This window comes from Protopterus annectens, chromosome 10.part0, assembly GCF_019279795.1.
Source record: "Protopterus annectens isolate FY-2018-M chromosome 10.part0, PAN1.0, whole genome shotgun sequence".
NCBI classification, from domain to species: domain Eukaryota; kingdom Metazoa; phylum Chordata; order Ceratodontiformes; family Protopteridae; genus Protopterus; species Protopterus annectens.
In genome coordinates, this window is record NC_056744.1 from 1729387899 (window position 1) to 1729404773 (window position 16875).

Sequence of the window (16875 nt, forward strand, 5' to 3'; positions counted from 1 at the left end):
AGAAGCCTTTTACCCCATCTAAAAATATTATTTAAAAAGTTTTTTTACATCATCCCCGCACAGTATGCAAGAAGAAAACATCCATCTGTCAGCCTCCTAATAAAGGCAAGTCCGATGGTATATAATAATAACCCACACAAAAAATAAATATTAATTAAAACCTAGCACAGGAGTATCCGTTACTAAACATGTAATAAAATGCATTTTATACATCCAAAAAGAAATAAAAATACAAGTAAAAAAAGTAAACAATCACAGGGAGTCAGATAAGGCAGTCATCTTTCCAGAGCACTCAACTTTAAAAAACAGGCTAAAGAAAACATGTCATTCAAGCCTGGCAAGCATGTTGCATTCAGTCTTAACTGCCATAATGCCTCCATTTTTTCCAATTGCAAGGGCCATGGACCCCCCCCCAAGATCCCTCCTTAGCATATCAATAATGACAAACTTAAAAGAGTGACCGTTATCATCAATGCAGTGCCTAGCTAGGGCATTAGCTTTATTTTTCAACCTGATGTTCCTCACATGCTCATAGATTCTATTACTGAGTTTCCTCTCAGTTTTCCCTACATAGAAGCTGGGTGACTGGTACTTGTAGAATTTTTCAGAATTCATCTGGGGATTTTAATGTATTTAATTTAATGTTAACCAACTGTAATTTATTGGTTAGGGGCTTAACGTTTGTGCCCGTAAATAATTTTAGCTTGGTTAACACCTTAGTGGATTTAAAACATTTTGTACGGAAACTCAATTTGAATTCCTATTTTCAGTAGGTGGAATTTGTAGGCGATCCTTTACATATATCAAGCACTTTTAACCCTCCGTTACGTCCCTCTTTACAAATTTTTGAAAAGATTTGTGAAATAGATATGAGAAACATTCGTAAGCAGAAACCTTTGTTCAACTTGAGGGAGGCTGAGGTGGCCTTAGAAAACTGAGAAGTAACCCGGATGTGAGAATTATCAAGCCTGACAAGGGTGGGGTGATGGTGGTGATGGATACTGCAGATTGTAACATAAAGATGAAGGAGATGCTTAACAGTGCCTATTACAGAAAAATGTCTTTAAATGAGCTTAATGGGGTACACCGCAAAGTTAGAGACCGGTTGAATGACATGTTCATCGAGGGGTCTCTGACGATAGATGAGTTTAATTATATGTCAGTGTCCCACCCTAAAACTCCCGCTATTTTTGGCTTGCCCAAAATCCATAAGAACCCCTTGAATCCACCTATGCGACCAATTGTGGATGGGAGGGGGTCCATCACCTACCCAATAGCAAAATGTCTTGACATGAAATTGAAATCATTGCTGGGGAGTGAGACATTTATGTATAAGGACTCCTAGGATTAACAACCTCGGTTGTATGGAAACCTGGTTCTTCATCACGGTAGATGTGAAGGACCTCTACATGGTAATACCCCATGACACTGGACTTGATTGGGTTTGTGACTACCTACTTTCTAAAAGGGTGCCCTAGGCTAGGATTAATGGTTATGAACAGTTGTTTGAACTTGTATTAAAGAGTAACTGTATTTTATTTGACAAAGAGTTTTTCTTGCAAATTGATGGGGTGGCAATGGGCTCACTGTGTGGGGGTACTTTTGCAAATATGATGATGATGATTGAATAGGAAAAGAAGTTCTTGTTGAAGTCCCAATTTTTTCCCTTTTTTAAAATTTATGTCCTGGATGATATCTTTATTTTGTGGGATGGCCCATCTGAGCTAGTTGGTGAGTTTTTGACTTATATCAACCAGTCAACCACTTTTTTGAGATTCACACACATGGTTGGAACAAATGAGATGCCTTACTTGGATGTGAAGCTATTTAAGGACAGTGTTTCTAGGTCCTTTATTGCTGAGATATTTAGAAAGGAAACTTACTTCAACAGCTTCTTGCACTTTAGTAGCTCACATCCATTCAAACAGAAAAAGGCAGTTATCAAGGGGCAATTTGTGAGGGTGGCATGCATGGTGTTGCTCTTTGAGTCATTCTTGAATGAGTGTGATACCCTGAAGGCTATGTTTTTGAGGAGAGGGTATCCCCCTACTATAATCCAGGAGGTTATGATGGAGGTTGTTAACAAGAGGGAAAGGGGTCATTTTAGAGCTATTCTATCTATGGACAGAGTAACCCATGACCGTGTTGAACTAATATGTTCAGGCACTGAACCTCCGGTGGTATATACTTGTATAGTTAGGAGTGGTAAACTGGATGTTTGAACTGAAAGAAATTTTAGGTCAGGCTTTATCACAACTTTCAGCTCTGACAGTCAGCAAATTGTTGATATTTTATTTAAAAACTGGGTCATATTGTCCTCTTGCGAAGAGATGAGGAAATGTATTAGTAATGCCCTGGTTATTGTGTATAAGAAGGGCAGATGTTTGAAAAATCTACTTGAAAATTATAAAGGGGAACTGGTAAAAGGTACTATGAGAAAATGTGGGACCTGCAGTCAGTGCGGCTATATCTTGGAAGGGTCAATGGTGACCATTAATGGCCAACTTCTCAGACTTGGGGGTAGGTTTACTTGTCAGTCTGAGAGGGCGGTGTATTGTGTGGTCTGTATGCAATGCCCCAGCTTCCATGTAGGGGAAAACTGAGAGGAAACTCAGGAATAGAATCTATGAGCATGTGAGGGACATCAGGTTGAAAAATAAAACTAATGCCCTAGCTAGGCACTGCATTGATCATGACGGTCACTCTTTTAAGTTTGTCATTATTGATATGCTAAGGAGGGATCCGAGGGGGGGTCAATGGCCCTTACAACTGGAACAAATGGAGGCATTATGGCAGTTAAGATTGAATGAAACTTGCTTGCCAGGCTTGAATGACATGTTTTCTTTAGCCTGTTTTTTAAAGTTGAGTGCTCTGGAAAGATGACTGCCTTATCTGACTCCCTGTGATTGTTTACTTGTATTTTTTACTTGTTTTTGTATTTCTTTTTGGATGTATAAAATGCATTTTATTACAAGTTTAGTAACTGATACTCCTGTGCTAGGTTTTAATTAATATTTATTTTTTGTGTGGGTTATTATTATATACCACTGGACTTGCCTTTAGGAGGGCTGACTGATGGATGTTTTTTTTTCTTCTTGCATACTTTGCAGGGATGATGTAAAAAAATTTAAAATAATAATTTTTTTTAGATGGGGTATAAGGCTTCTACAGGACTAATTGGTTTAATTGTCTTGCATGAGGTGTTAGTTGGGGTTGGGTATATATTTTGTGTGCCTCCTGTGCTGCCTTTTATCTTGATAAAGTCTCTGAACTGACAGAGATTAAAGCGCTTGCTGTTATAGCTGAATAAAGTTGTTTCTGGTATTCAACCAGTCTCTGTAACTTCTTATTGACTGTATATTGGATTGTGCCTTGGATTACACCACTGTGATTAGATTTGCCCTGCTGGATCCTAGATTTGGGGTTTACTTTTGACATTTAGTTTTTGTGCTTTTGGCTTGATTTGTGAACATTCGATATCCCCCATGGTGGGTTCCCTTTTCCAAGAAGGAATACTTATTGATAACCACACCTTGTATTTCAGCAGGGAAAATAAAGATTTCGGTGATGGTTATACATGTGTGGTTGACTCGCATTTTTCAATGATGTGCCTAATCTCACTCCCTTGATGATCATCAAGTGACATGTAATGTCTGCTACAGCAAAATTTCATGCAGCATGCTTCCATTCTGCCATACCAGACATCAACAAAGGCACTTTGAGATACTAGATAGGTTATCACCCTGGAGCCTGATGCGTGATGGGAGTAATCCTTTTTGTCACTGTCCCTTAGCTGTCCAGTAGTAGGCTCATATTTAGTCACACTCCAATCACTTGTGTCACTGGGTCTATATTAGAACATCAAAGTTTCAAAACTTTGAATGTTCTAATATCGACCCCTATTCAGCAAAAGTTGAAAATATCAAAGCAACAGAGAAACAAATTATTTCCTAGGGAAATAATTTGGTTGTCCATTTCTGTTGCTTCAGTATTTTCAGCGTTGTGGTGGAAAGTTACAGGTTGGGTTCAGGTAGGTGTGCGATTGAGTGCGGGTTAGGGTGCGGGTTAGGTGTGTGTGCGATTGTGTGGACATGAAGGTTAGGGAGGGTTAGGGCACGGGTGAGGTGAGTGTGCGATAGTGGCGGACCTTAGGGTTAGGGTTTGGGTTAAGGTAAGTGGATAGTTAGTGGTGTGTGTATAGTTTAGTGTAGGGTTAGGTGTAAGATTTTAGGTGTATGTGTGTGGATTGCTGTTTGTTTGGTGTGCTTGTGTTCTGTGTATGTGTTTTGGAACAGCAATTTTTTCCCTAGGAAAAAATTCGCTGTTTTGTATGTTCGATGTTTTCAGCTTTCGCTGAATAGTGGTTGATATTAGAACTTTCTAAGTTTTGAAACTTCGATGTTCTAATATAGGCCCATGTTACCTGGAGCTCAGATTCTGTCTCCTTCACCAGATGAGTCTTCTGACACCCAGGCCTGCTACTTGAACCTAGATCTCTAGGTTTATAGTCATGATTGCTTTTCTTTGCACCACACAACCAGCTCTGTAGCAACCCTAGAGCTGATTAATATAAAGTATGGGCTGCAAGAGGCACAACACCCTACAAAAGGAACGTTTGGGTCTGTGCTACTAAAAGAACATGCTTAAAGACTATGGTCCAGTAGAGTAATGGGAACTGATTTAGGGATACATGTCTCAACCTGTTTTAAAGCCTAAAAAATGTTTGAAGAGGAGTAATTCTTTATATTCCTTATGTAGTATTCTGAACTGGTCCTTTTCTTTTTTCTTTAAAAGCGGTGTCAGCACTAATGAGGGCATATGGCCCCCATTAAAGTGTGCTCTTCCCTGACTATCCCAGTAAAACTCACCCAAACGTGGAGTTCAAACATCCCAGCTGTTCAAGAACATCAGTTTTACTTACCTGCCTGGTTGTTCTGGTTTTGCAAGACGCTACTTCCCTAATGTTTCTTGCGTTGCCTGAGTTTTGGTTTTTGACTGGTGTTTTGAATCAGTGAACTGCATAATGCTTTGAAAGCACAAGAAAGCATTTTGATCACCAAATGAATTGTATTTTAAGTAGGAAAAAGCAGGGTTTGAATCCTTCCACCACCATTTACTTATGATTGGCTTTCTGGCAAATTATATATATATATATATATATATATATATATATACATACACAAGAGATTTAAAATCTGTTCCAGATTGTAAGGTCTTTGTCTCAAGAGTTTGATGAGGTATGAGAGGTGTGTGATGGGATGCACTGCACAGCTGTCACAGTAGTGAGCTAAAATATATTTATAGCAATTGTTTGTTAAAAATTTTCCTTGATGCATGCTGGATTTGTTTTACATTCCACACACTTTTCTTTTTTTTTTAATTCTTATGCATACTTTCCACATGTTGTACTACAATACGCATAATTTGCTCTTGTGTTCTTTTTACCTCTCCTTTTACAGTTTTCATTCCCCTCATTATATTGATATTCTCCTGTACTATTTCACCCAGATATGCAGATACCTCCACCCTACAACATTTCTGTCATAATAGTAATGTTAATTTTTTCTTTCTTTATTTTATACATTTCTTTTTTAATATCATAATACTGCAAGATTCAGACCAGTTTTTATAGAATTCCTTCATGGTTATTTGATCATTCCATAACTTCAGTACTCCCCTCTCTCAAATTGTATCCAATAATCTCTTTTATTCTTTTTATTCCCTTTCCTGTTTTAATATGCTCCCATTCTTCCATCACCTCCATCCATACTGCTAAATAGTCTGTAAAGTCTGTCGCAACTGTCACGCCATCTGCTACCCGCAACCTTTTCATAATACAAAATAATCAATTTCTGAAAAAGGTGCCCCTTCCATAAGTCCATTGACCTTTGTTCCACACAGTTAGTTTACCATATTTTATCAATTCAGGTATGTTTTTACATCTTTCTCTTTCTTTTTACATTTTCCTCTTAAATCACGATGAAAGTCCCTTACAATTTTAATGTTCATGTTAACAACCACATAGTCTAATATTTGAATCAGATTATCTCTTGCCTTGGTAGTTATGTATGCATATAATATTATAATTCTATAAACATCTTCTCTCCACCTAATATTCAGAACAGCAAACAGTATTGCTTCTAGTGTTTTCATTGTTTAACACAACACAATCACTCCAAAACAACATACACTTCATAAGTTCCATATTATAGCTCTATCCCACAGTTTTTCTTCACTTGACCGGAATCTTACATCCTCCAACAGAATACTGGTAGCCTCACAAACTTGGAACTTTAATAACAAAAGAAAAAACTTGGAGATAAAAACAGTCATGGTATAGCACTTTCATCTTGTATAAAAGACATTATCAGAACCATGAAACAGGAAGTACAAACAATTTTTAAAGGAAATTCATGGAAACACGCCCCCAAAAACACCCAGTCAGATACCAAGGACCACTAAAGCCCGGGAAAATCTTAGAGACAGTAAATACAGAATGAATAACACTATTTACAACTTGGAGGCTCTCATTTTAAGTTCACTGATAATAGAAACGTCATCATTAATCCCTGGCAATTGTGTGGTATCCAATCAAAGTTGCCACAACATTTCACAGTGCAATAATTTGTTCTTCCAGTCTCTGTGTAGACAGCTGCTTGTAATTGTTCCAAAATAAAAAACTTAAATCTTTTAAATCCTAGACAGGACAGGGAATGACTAGCAAAGGCACTCTTGTTGCCAGCCTTCTATATACTATAAACATGCTGATAGATTCTATTCTTGAGAGCATTATTAGTTTTGCCTACATAAAACACTTGACACTGGGTGCAAACCATGATGTATACCACCCTTTCAGAACTGCAATAAAACGTGCCCCTTTTCGTATATTTCATAATAATGTCCACTAAGGGACCCATGTAATTGTGCTCAATTTAACAACACTGACAACATCTGTCACATTTCAGAGTCACTGCAATTCTGGAAACAAGACCAAGACAAGGTCTCTCAAATAAAGTTTTGATGTTGGGCTTTCTTTTGTATGTAAATGTGGGCTGGCTATTGACCAACTGCTAGGTCCCTCCACAGGAAAGAACATGCCAGTTCTTGCAAATCTGTTCAATATTCTTAACATCCAATGAATATTGAAGGATCAGGAAGTTTTGATCAGTGAATTTATTAATGTCCTTCTGGTTAAACCCGGTATAGGTCATAAATCCACCCTTTATGATAGGTGCATACATCTCCCTTCCCCTTCTCACACCTCATCTTGAAAACTGTTCAATAGGTAGATGGGGTATCCTTGGTCTAAAAACATGTGAGGAACAAAAATGAATTACAATAGGTAGGCGTCCTGTATACCTGGGTTTCTAAACAACAATATCCAAAAAGTTGATCTGCTGCACATTCCAAATGGCAAGTAAAGTTAAAAAAAAATAGTACTAGACCCCATCACCTCCACTGGTGCCAAAAATCTTTGGTGGTGCTCTTCCACATGAATAATAAATCATCCAAATATCCAGGCAACCACTAAATAATGGTACCTTAAAAAGAGTGTTGAGTTCCTTCTTGAGGAGGACAGCATTTGCAAAAATGGGGGCACACGGAGCCCCATCGTTACTCCTGTAAGTTGTTTGTAATATTCACCACCAAAGGCCATGAAGTTATTTAATGCAATGTCCATAAAATCCTGCTCAAGTACTTGATCTTTTTCTGAAAAGCCCCCAACTCTCATAACATTTCTCCACACCATTCCAACCCCTCATCATTGGGGATAACCGAAAATAAGCTTTGTAGATCACAGGTAGTAAGTAAAGAAATACTATCAACACTGATGAAACATAATTTGTTCAACAGCTCCCAGGAGTCCCTAATGACATGTGGGAATGAGCAAAACATGTTTTTTAGTTTCTGATCTATAAACTTCACCAGTGGTTCTGTAATAGAGCCACCTATGGCCACAGTGGGCCTTAAGGGAAGGGTCCTCAGCATCAGACTGCACTTATGGGATTCCAAAAATTTTAGAAACCACTGGATTGACCACAGAAAGAAACTTGTATAGGTCATGTGGAATGTTGTCAAATAGCAATTCATCATGAGCAATCTTAATACTTCTAAATGCAATAGATGTTTCAGTGAGGGAGACCACACTATAAGTTTGGGTGTCTCCTAGTAGGCTGCACATATGTCCCTCATAATCCAGGTATCCAATAATTACTAGGCTGCCACTTTTGTCAGGCTTCATACATCTTATTTCTGTATTTGTAGTGATAGCTTTAAGGATGTATGAAGCATTTTTTTACATTTCAAAACAGCTTCTCATCTCCACCCCCCATTCCATAACTTTCTGTCATCTCTAACTTTTAAAATATTATCAACAGTTTTACACAGACCCTGCATGCATTTTTTAACATTGTCTTCTCCCAGTTCATTAGTTCTAAACTGCAAAGTATTTTTTTTTTTAAAACATTTAAGTTACTACTGAAAACACATTTATTGTTCATGGATAAATGTCCGTTTTGTTGCACAGTTCCAGAAATGTCATCATTAGTCCATCAGTTTCAAATGTAAAAAAGTTTATCACCCAGCATGTATAAAATACTGGATTTCTTGAGCTTTAAAACCCAGAGCAGTCATGAAATTGTGCCAAACATATCATCTGTCTAATAAGTGTCATTTGTTCTTATTCTCACAGTAGGTCTTCTGTGTTTTAAAATAGTCCTACTTACAGTTTGTTGTTGCTCTCCTTATTTGCCTGCTGTCACTGCAGCATAAGTTAACTGCTGCATTCTCTGCTGCCACATTACCTTGTTCCTTTTCCACATATTTTTTTCAGAAATGCTGAGGATGGTAATCTGCCATCTCACCCCATGAAGCAGTAGAACTGTCAACTGATCATTGATTATTTTTAATAACATCATCTGCAAACCCTCTGGATGCCAGTTTTATTGTCTGCACCACTTCAACAGACGTGACTATTTCCTTCTCCATGGAGACAGGGACCAAGTAGTCAATGAGACCACCTCCACCAAGAGACTGGTCACTACTGGAATATCCCAGGGTTCTGGCTTGGGCCTGTTTCTGTTTGGCATATACGTCTCAGAAATAAAGGCCAATGTTCAAGGCTCATCACGTTCCTAGATGGCTGTACTTTTGAAGCTAATATAGATTCCCCCCAAAGACCTTAACATCTTGCAAGTTGGTTTAACACAAACAAGTGACTGGTGCCAAAGTCATGACCTAAAACTCCATGCCAAAAAAATCCATTGTAACGCCCTTTGGGAAACAATTAACTCAAGTTAATTATTCCATCAATAAAACTCCTCTAAGAGTTGACAGAGAATTAAGGGATCTGGGAACATATGTAGGCAGCAATCTGATGTTTGATCAATATGTAACTTGGATAATAAGAAAATCATTCTATGCTACACAGCGTATAGGTAAGAGTATGACATCCAGGTCATATGAAGTTATAGTATCAGTCTACCTGGCCTTTATCAGACCTAACATTGACTACAATGCCCCCTTTGTCATGTATCTGACCTGACACTTGCAACAGTTGGACTGTCCACAAAGGTTTCTTACCAGTAGAATTCAGGGCATGAATATCCTGTCCTACACTGATCATGTAAAAATTCAGTCTTAGTACGTAGTCTCCTACAGGCTGCTGCAAAGGGATCTTTACCTTGCTTACAGGGCTTCATCAGACCCAGCCCTAATGGATCTGTTGTACATGTGCAAAACAAAGAGTACTAAAAACACTAGAGCCAGGGATTTGAACTATACTTGTCACCTAAAGAGTGTGCTGGAGAGATAGATATGTATCAGATGGTTCCCTACACTAAGGAATAAGTTACCTGTCCATGTAAAACAGAGTTCATCCCTGACCCTATTCAAATAAAATCTTAACAAGTGGATGGAAAATTGTAAATTTACCCCTGATCTAGCCCCCATGCCCATAATGGACAAAGGCCATCAATAAGAAAAGTATTATCCTATAACCCCCCTACAAATCCTCAGCTATATACCTACTAACATGTCCCCCCCCACCATATGATACTTGTGACCCAAATGGTTTAGGGTATGCCGCTAGGTGTGTAAAGGCCCTAGTGGTCATTTAACAGCTAAACACTGCTCATTTGTAACATCTATCACACGGGAATTTTTGTTTACATCCTGAAGCTACATATTGAACAAATTTTTCTCCAAATTCTCACTTATCACCTCCCAACTTTCTCTAGCTTTTCTCTCCTCCTTCATGTTGCTGCTCCTCTTAGGCCTCTTCCCTATTGCTTTAGGAGCCTACTAGTGCCATCTAGAAGCTCCAAGGAGTAGGAGAAGTTCCCCAGTGTCCTGGCCAAATTTCCACTAGTCAGTATGAATATCGCCTTGAGCCTCCCCTCAACAGAGGCCAGTGGTCTAGTGGGACTTGGCCAGTTAACAAAAGTGTATAAATAAGTAAATTTAAATAGTGATTGTCACTATATCTTTGTTATTTCATTAGATCTTTGCACTCTAGTTTATTGCACCAAAATCATTAAGTGGTTATAGTTATTGCATCTCAATGGGCTTGTTGCTGCAGTGTGATCTTGGAGTTTTTTTCCTAGAATCCACTTCTAGCCCCATTTATACAAGTCATGCTAGACATAAGGAAATCCTTTTTTTTTTTTTTTTTTAACTTTCATGTAAACAGAATGGCAATAGTGTGAGTCACAGGCATCTTGCATGGCTTCTAGAACCTATTTTCCTTTGACACTTTTTTGCTTGAATTACTCTAATTAGTGTTCTCAATTTACCACTTAAGCAGTTGTTGTAAATACTTGAGACAATGCTCAAGATAATAAACTAGCTGAATTGCATGTTTTAAGTCTTCTAATTTTTAGTCAAAGAGTTGACAGATTCTCTCCCACATGACTTTTTAGGTGCCAAAACTTTTATTGCAACCTGAAGGTGTTAATTAATCATTCTTGCTTCTACATCAAAGAACTTTAAACAGACATATAAACTATTTTGCTGTTCACCAGTGTCTGCAGAGGGAACATTTCTTGTGCCGAATGTTGGTAAAATGTGCTGTATTTTTTTTAAAAATGTTTTACTTTATTCTGTGCTGTACAGTAAGTATGAATTTTTGTTCTTGAATTTGGGTTGATTATTTTGTTCTCTTTCTACTGAGGTACAAATGTCTTTGTGCATGACATTTTCTCACCTTTGTTTTATTGGTAGCTATACCCTTGACTTGGTACATTGTAGCATATCGATAGTTCTTCTTCTAAACCATAGTCCTTCAGCATGACAAATTAGTTTTTCTGTGTCATGAACATTGGTAGGATTTATAAGATTATGGCATTGACAATAATTTTGTAGGGACATGGTCTTTCATTTTAAGCAGTAGATTATGGGTGAGTTGTTAACATGTGTCATGTATTTTTATATTTTAGAAGTACCCTGTCCAGCATCAGATCTGTATCCTATTCTAAGGCATTGCATGCTAACAGAGTAGTGGACATTATAGGTTATATAGTATACAAACAGAATATAGACATAAAAGAAATTCATACCAAGTAGTAGTTGATAAACAAGCAACACTAGAGAACTCCCTAGCTTTTGGATAATTTTGGACACAACATAGACTATCTGTATTTGAATCGCAATGATCAGTGATGAGACCAAGTAGTTCAGCTGATGTTATTTCCTCATTTGATGACTTGCCCAAAATAGTTACTGTACAAAAGTCTTCAGACAGGATGGATTTACTGAAATTGTGTAGATCTAATAGCAATGTTAGAATTACAGTGACTTTTGGTTTCTGCTGGAAACGTCTAGCTTTGGTTTTAATAGCCTTATACAGTAACATAGTTTGTCATAACTGCAGTCATTTGAGCTGGGAGTGCAGTTTGGCATTAATTGTATTGAGTACAAGAATGACAGTAGGATTATCTCGGCATTGGTCCAGTTAAATTGCAGTGATAGGTCAGCTTGTCATAAAGATGGTGAAAAGGCATCGCTCCAGCATCGAATCCTGACATCCTCCAGGAGTATTATAGCACCATTTCATCTGAATAATTGGTGCCCATCTCTTGACCAGCTTTTGAAACATTTTGTGAAATGAGAGAGTAGCCACAACTAGCTAGAGTCATAAGAAACATTATATGATCCATAGTATTAATGATTTGAAGAGGTCCTGTTGTGAATAGTTCTTTGTGGACACTAAATAGAGTGCATCAGTTTGCTATTCTGTGCTATCTTTTATTATTGATAAGAATTATTTGCCTTAATTAGTGGATATCTAGTAGGTTAGATTATTTCCTCAAAAAAAGAAAAGAAAAAAAATACATGTGGTACCTATGTCCAGAAATAGACTGCACAAGAAATGAAAGACTTTGTTGTAGGATTTGGATGCAACAAAAGTTTTGGCATTTGGGTTAGGGGATGTGTGTGGCTTATGGTTATAATAACGGCTAATTTAAGGGTTGCATGATGTGAGTACTTGCAGGTTGGGGTAAAGTTGGGGCTAACTATTGGGGATTAGATTTAGTGTCTCTTAATATAGTATGTATCTGAGCTGTCCTGTGTAGGGGCTAGTGTTATGGAAAGAGATTTTCTAAGGTAATATGCAAGTGTGTGTTTTTATGACAGGGATAATATTAGCACATCTTAGTAAGTAATGAAAGAAAGTATGGAGTGGGGAAAGGTGTCTGGTGGCTTGGTGGTTGGATCCTGGCATGTCCGAGTGTCTTGTATTCACTGCATGAGGTGTTGATATGGGATCCTCCGCTTCTCTAGCACCTGGCCTACTATATCCTGCACTACCACCTCTAGGTGGGACTCATCAGGACATCCTGGGTTACTCAGTGGAGAAGAAACCTTGCTTCTTACTGAAGAGACAGTCCTTGGGCACATAGCAGGTGGATACCTCTCCCTAACACTATTGGACAGATGCAACCAAGGTGCTGTTCTGGATCTGCAGTGCAAGACAAAATATATAGAATGCATGTGTTATATTAATATGTTTGCTACTAAATACTGAAAAATGAAAGTGGAAGAACAAACGTGCAGACACTTAACCAGGTTGGAGGCCCAGTTGCTTGAGCATCCTGAGGTATATATTTGAACACCTTTCAAGCTGGTTAACAAAAGTGAAAAGCAAAAAGACATAGGTACAGTGGATACATGGTTAACATATTGTTATACTTTAACCATGTTGACATGGTATGTAAATGGCCTGTGACAGACAAGGCACGGTTCAAAGACTTAATGGTAAGCACCATCACCTGAACTGTAAATCTGACAGTTATGCCCTTGTACCTCTCCAGCAGCCCAACCATCAAAAATCTGATAAAGGACATTAAAACTTGCTGTCTAGCAATGGCTGCACCATTGCAATTCTGAAACTGTATGTGTGGACCACCTCATTTCTATCATGGGTCACCATTTACATGATAAATGGTAATATAAAATATTAGTGTATCCTGCTGTGTGTATTAGTATGACAAATAGACTACAATTAATGACCAGATTTTAAAAAAGAAGCCAAAGTTTAAATACAACTGCAGTGCACTTTATTGTTACTGTTTCATGAAATGACTGTTTAGAGTGCAATATTTGGCAATATATTCTAATGTTGAGAAAATAACTGCATTAGAATACAAAGCCATCTTATGTCTGGAAAGTACATCACTGTAGCAAATGTTAAGGCACTCTCTGGACTTTCACTCAGTACTTCTGCCACCCACCACATGAGTTGGTGTGGCTGCCTCTTCTGTAGGTCATCTTATTTAAGATAGTGCTGCCTCTCTGACATGGGGATGCTTGTTGCCTAGCTTAGATCATCTGCCAGGTCTGTCTAACAGAAGGAACCCCTTTCTGCTTCTTTCAGTTTGTCTGTACCTGAGTGTGTATATGTAAAGGAAAAATGTTGTTACCTTTTATGCAGCAGCTTAGGGTTCTGCCTTGGGGTTTAACAGAAATGAGCGTATTAGTCCAGAGTCGAGAAGCAAAATGGTGCCAATTCTCGAAGTAAAATGGTGCCAATTCTCAAAGTGATACTGACAGTGTGTGAAGCACAACTGCTGCAATGTGATTCTAGGCAGCTTAAGTTGCAATTTGCTTGAAGCATGGCAGAGCACACACACAAGTCAGAAATAAGCGTGTACTTGCAGTTGCTATCCTTGTTAAAGTATGTCTGAAGTTGCTGTATGTATGTGCACAATACTTCTATTTACAGAGATTTTCACCAAAAAGACTCCTTTCAATACAAAGTCTGCTTTGAGCAAGTCTTCATTTTATGCCCCACTGTGTACTCCATTTCTGTGAAGATCATCAAAAGCCAAAGTAGAAGCAAGAAATATATTGAAAGTAGAATTATAAGTCTGCATTTATTAAATAAACAGAAGTATGTGTAAACGGCATCATGAAATCCAAGTTGTATGTGAGTAAAAGTGAATACCCTTTGCTAAGAACAATGTCCTTCTCTTCTGTTAGGCATCTCATTATTCTTTTGAAATGATTTATTCACTTCAATATTCTTCACTTTGATTAATAACATATCCTTCTGAGGGTTACTCAGCTTTATCTCAATCTTTCTCTTAGACATATTTCAATCAGTGGCAAGAGTTTCACTATTAATTTATTTTAAGCTTGTTTACAATTTAATGAAATGAGAGAACTTCCTCTAGTGAGACAATTATAGTCTGTCCATGCTGGTCGTTAGTCTGTACTTGCAAGTTATGTAGTTGTTTCTTTAGACTGCTGTTGGATTGTTAGTGCTTTTTTTTCTTTTATGACATTTATTCAGACTTTCCCCATAGCATGTTGTTTTAGTTTTAGACCATTTTCTCTGCTGAAATCTACACGGAACATTCTGGGGCCTTTTTGTGACTGACGTTAAGTATAGTATATCATATGTATGCTGTCTGCATGGCATACTGAAATGTGGGAAATGCACTGTGTAAATATTCTCAAAGACAAATGAAGTGGAGCCTGGCAGCGATTTTACATTTGTCATACAAAGCCCACTTCAGGAATAAAGCACATTGCCAGTGGCTAGAAGGAAAACTGACAACAGCTAGATGAAGAAGAAAAACACAGAATTTAAACAAGTTGCTCCAAGGATCTGAATATCATACTCCTTCAGAAAACTTCAGCTTCCTTTGGAAAAAAAAAATCTAAGGAATGTTTGTAGTTTATTATACAGAATACCTTTCAGATTTTGGATGATTTTAGAGCTTTGTACTGCATTTTCCAGTCTAATCTATTATTCTATTTGTGTTTGCTTCTTGTAAAATGATAGTGTCACGAGGGTTTGACCACACTCTGTGTTTGTTTCATCATCTAAATTTTATTTGTTGACCCTTACGTACATCTGTAGTTGCTCAGTGTAACCATATTATGAGCAGATCGTTAGCTACCGAGATTTTCTGGATGCCGAAGGCTTTGCTATTGACTGAAACTTGTCCTACTAGTGTGTGCTTTTTTTTCTGACATCACTCATTGCTTCACTCTTGTTCAACTTTAACTTAAGAACATTTACTACCTGCTGTCATTTGCAAATGGAAAGTTAGAAAATAGCTGCTTGTATTCACAGCATTTCCATCAAGGGCCTTTCCAGCTGCAAAAGATAAACCATGAGCTCCATATTAGACTACAGGCAAGGCGAATATCACAAGTGCTTTGACTTTTCTTTAAACAGTATTGCTCTGGTAATGCAGTTTTCTGACTGAACACTGCTACATTTCTACCAAGCAGTGTAGTACTAATCAGTAAGTGGTTATATCAATGAAAACTACTTTTCTGACCGTTCCGTGTTGTCAAACTACATTTTAAGGGGGTCTGGTTACTTTTTCCAGTGAAGTTTCCAATTATAATAATAATGTTCTCTGTGAAATATAGATATCAGTTTTCACATTTTAAATAATGTAATGCTGCAAAAATATATCCTACATTATAGCAAAAAGTTTTAATATGTTCATCAAATGCAGGACTAAAACTAGAACTGTACCCATTCTGGTTTTATTAGGATGTAAAACTCAAGGGTGCACCATAGTTTTCATTTATAAGCTAGGTACTTTTTATGAAACATGGGCTATAAGTCTTTTTCAGATGAATGAGTAACTATTGACACTTCAAAACTTACTCTAAGGATGTCTAAAATCATGGTTGATTATATTAGTTAACATTGAGCAGGATGAAGTTCCCTATAGAAGGCTATGGTTCACACATCCCAAATATAGGAAAATATTGATAGTTACCTGTTCAGATGAATAGGTTTAGTTGTCTGCTTCACTGAAAAGTGATTTCTGGACACAGCCCACGTCCATTCAGCATCCAAGCAAGAATACTAATGTATTTCCTTTTACTTCACTTTTATGAAGTCTGGCTGCTATAGGCACAATGGAATAATGCATAATGCTGAAACATATGCCATAAACGAAAATATCAAAAAATGACATCCTGTGTAAGGTATTCTCTGCTATTGTAATTGGGCCATTCCCCAACTCCCCTTTACCCCACCATGAGTGCTAGTTGCATATCCTAAACTCTTACTACTATCCCAATCTAACTCCCACAGTTCTAAGAGAAAAAGAAGTAACATGGTCATTAAGTAAAAGTATTTCCTTTTTGCTGAAGTTGTGCTGACTCGAAATCAAAGTAATGGGGAAACAGGGTGAGCTAATCCTCCTTAAACTATGCTCATAATGTATTGTTGACTGTAGGTTGCTTTGTGATAAACATTTTGTAGAATTTCATTTTTTTATATATTTTGGATTTTATGAGATTGAATTTGAAAAAATAAAGTAGAGTACATTTTTGATTTTAGAGGAAAATGTAGTATTTTTGGATACACAGATTTTTTTTTTAAATTTTGTCAAACTGAATACA